The sequence below is a fragment of the Carassius gibelio genome, chromosome A15, assembly GCF_023724105.1.
Source record: "Carassius gibelio isolate Cgi1373 ecotype wild population from Czech Republic chromosome A15, carGib1.2-hapl.c, whole genome shotgun sequence".
Lineage (NCBI taxonomy): Eukaryota > Metazoa > Chordata > Actinopteri > Cypriniformes > Cyprinidae > Carassius > Carassius gibelio.
In genome coordinates, this window is record NC_068385.1 from 15,050,575 (window position 1) to 15,054,249 (window position 3,675).

Genomic DNA, 3,675 nt, shown 5'->3' on the forward strand with positions numbered 1-3,675 from the left:
ATTATGTTATCACAAATTGTTAAATATATTACTTTTTGTTGAATAAATGCTTTGAAATGGGAGTGTTTAAGCATCGATTGCGGGCGATAACCACTTAGCTTCACCCTCACCTGAGACTGGCGGCAGAGATCTCTTACTTTATGAAGTTTTCACATTGGTTAACCTTTTTTTTTAATTAATCAGTGCCCTTCTCGTTTTCTGCATCTTCAGAAAGATAAGGAAATTATGTTCTCTAACCTTTCACATAGTTCATGCTTAACTCACATGTCATAATTAATATCACGACACAATCATGCCTAACTCGCATGCGCCCTTTATTAAAGCAGCCATTAACTTGTATTTTGATCAAATAAAAAGGTAATAATCTTTGATATTTATTGGAATTATGTTTTCTTGCAGTTAAAATAAATAACAGCTCACTTTTGATAAGTTAAATGTCCATTTTCGCCGATAAAATCAAGTAATAAGAGCTGTACGGAACATCATTATAAGCCTGTACGGAACACCGTTAACCCCTATCATCTTCCGTACACTGGCGGAGGTGGTACTTTTCCCCAGTTTTCTCAAAAACTATTGGTCCTAAAGACATCAATCAAAGTGTAGACTGTGTAATAGGTATTCCCCCGGAGAATGAGCACACAAGCATGCTTGTATGTCTTTTTACAACGGAGGAGTGGTCACTGGCGTGCGGTGAATAGCGAAAAGTGTACGGAACATGGTTAGTCTACGTTAGCTGTTTGTGTGAGGAGTCACAGACCTGTGTGAGGATGAGGAGGAGGTGTTCTTCTGAAGAGAGGGACAGACGGTTTAAGGAGAGTAAACTTCAGAATAACATCAAGTTATCTTTATTTTTACTAAGACTAAAATAATGTGTGTGTTTTTTTTAGATGTTGAAATCCAGAGACAAGATAACTTCATTCTTTTGAGACTGATGTAAGTTAAATTATTATTACTTTTTTTTTTAGAAAATTAATGTTTCTGTTGTGTCCTGCCTGTTAACTTCACATTTTGATGCAAAAACAGTGTGATTTTATATATGTATGTATATGTTAATATTTTATTGAAACCATTGATGTCCCTCTTTGCAGAACTCAAACTAACTGAAGTTAAGGACACACAAGTGCTTGTGTGAGGAGGAGGTTTTCTCAGCTTCTTCTGAAGAGAGGGAAAGATCGTTTAAGGCAAGTAAACTTCATAATTTCATGTTATCAGTTGTTGTTTTTTTACTAAGAGTAAAATAATGTTTGTTTTTTGTTTTTGTAGATGTTAAAAGCAAGAGACATGGGAGAGCATCATTCCTTTGAGATTTTATGTAAGTTATTTTTAGAAAATACATTTTTCTGTTGTCTCCTGCCAGTTTACTTCACATTTTGATGCAACAACAGTGTGATTATGTGCTCATTTCATTAAGACCATTGATGTCTTTTTTTTTTTTATTGCAGAACTCAAACCAACTTGGGAGTTGTCTGATTTGGAGAGTCATTATTCTTGGTCTTCGCTCTTAGAGGTAAAGTTCACACAAAAAATAATTTACTTGCCCTCAAGTCATTCCAAACCTATAAGACTTTTGTCTGTCTTTACAACATAAATTAATATATTTTTAGTTTTCTCATAATATTTGTTAATCCATTTATAGTTTAGATAATCAGTATTTTCAAGCTTCATAAATAAAGAGTTATTGTAGAAGTAAATTCTGATATTTATATATGAATACATCTTAAATTATATGATAGCAAACATGTATGTTCAAAATAAAATACTGGTCTCCCAGACCAGCAATGGAGGACACAAAAAGAGAATATTAAATATATTCATACGTTTTCCAAAAAATTAGCAGATTTTGTATGAGTCTGGAAAAACATGAGGAGATTAAATTATAAACATTTTAATTATTTGGTGAACTAACGGTTTGAAGAGCAGCCCTCCACGTACATGAATATTGTGAGGTATGTGAATGTCATGTCTGTTTTAATGTTTCAGTAAAGAAGCTTTCTGAAAGCAATATTTATTCAAACAATATCGCATGTCCTCACACTAGTGCTGCCATTATAGCCTCCTGGAGCTCTGTGGTGGACTGAGACATTAAACAACCGCACAAAGTGTTGAAACTTTAAAACCGATTATTTACCTATCCTTACGGATGTGAATACACCTCTACCTGAAAATGGATAGTTTAATTAAATGTTTAATTTTTTCAAATGTGTTTCTCTTAGGCCACTGATGAAGAACAGGCGGTGACTGGGATGAATCCTGGTCAGAGAGGAGAATCTTCTTTCCCCTAAACTGATGCAGCGGTGGTTTTAAAGGAGGACGCTGCCCTGGATGATGTAGAAGATGTCACATGCTGTGCTGATGGGGCTTCTTCATGATTACATCAGTTATGCTAAACAGATCATGAAAATTGACCGTGATGCATGATCTGTATTCATGGACTATGAAACAAACTGTAAGTGTATAATTTGTAAAAAAAAAAAAAAGTTAAATGCTTTTTCTGTGTTGTTGAGTAGAAGAGTTTACACTCTGTCATTCATACACCTGCTCACATTCTTTCACACACACACACACACACACATGCGTCTGTTAAATGTTAGAATATCAAAGTTAATGTTGTGATTTATTTGTGTACTCTCATGCCAGAATAGTTGGAAAAAAACCTAACTAATTGTAAATTTATTGTATGTGTTTTCGTATATTTTTATACAATATATACAATTGAACAAAGTCCAATTTGATCTTAAGTTATATTCATCAAATGTTCAATGCTTTGTTTATGAACTCTGTAGCTGTTAATGCCATCCTTTTCTGCATTTCTTCTAACATGTTACTTTTTGACTTTTTTCTTGTTTTTAATAAATATTTTCCTTTTGATAATTATTATTTGTGTGTAAAAGTGATATTTTAAAATGAACAACATTTGTAGGTTTAATGCCTAGCTCAATTTGGGTTAATTTTAACGTAGAAATGCATTGTTTCCCCACATGGCTGAACTCTGCGAGTTTATTTTCTGCCAGCAGGAGGCGCTAAGAGCGGGAGAGGTAGGTTTCTCTGGTAACGGCTGCAGAGCGGTGCTGAGCTCACAAACGCTGCCTTATCAAGCACATGCGAAATGATATCGAACATTTTCTAAATATAGTAGTTTTCCTTCTGAAATACAGTGATAAAAAAAACACCCGCTCTGTTTTTTTAAACCCTGCAATATAGTCATTTTAAACCATAAAAAAGGCAACCCAGCAGGCTGGGTTAAATATGATAACCCAACTGGTTGGGTTAAAACAACCCAGCGCTGGGTTCGTCCCTTTTTGACCCAGCGCTGGGTTGTCAAAATAACCCAAATTGGGTTGTTTTCAACCCAGCAGTTTTTAGAGTGTATGTATATATATATATATAGTGATTTAATGATTTAACTGAACCTGTAATCTGATCTAACTTTGTTCTTTCTATAAAGTCTCTTCATTGGAAGCACATTTCATTGGAAGTCTCTATCACATTTTGTTTACAACTCATGTAGTTGTGAATTGTAATTATGTATGCATATAATGGATCTGTTCTGTACTCCAGGGGGGTTTCTCTTATTGCTCTTCCCACTCTGTCCAAGCATGGCTGCATGGACAGGCATGTGAAGTGTTGCCCAGAACATAACCATACCGCCAAGACTAACTGTATGCAATATAATTA

The 3,675-nt window shown here is 34.6% G+C and overlaps 1 long non-coding RNA gene across 1 annotated transcript; it reads left to right on the forward strand.

Moving 5' to 3' along the window:
• Nucleotides 1-1,263: 1,263 nt before the first annotated feature.
• On the forward strand, nucleotides 1,264-2,854 carry LOC128028635 (uncharacterized). The gene is made up of 3 exons (XR_008187186.1): nucleotides 1,264-1,312; nucleotides 1,443-1,507; nucleotides 2,214-2,854. It is a non-coding gene; the product is annotated as an uncharacterized LOC128028635 (long non-coding RNA).
• Nucleotides 2,855-3,675: the final 821 nt, after the last annotated feature.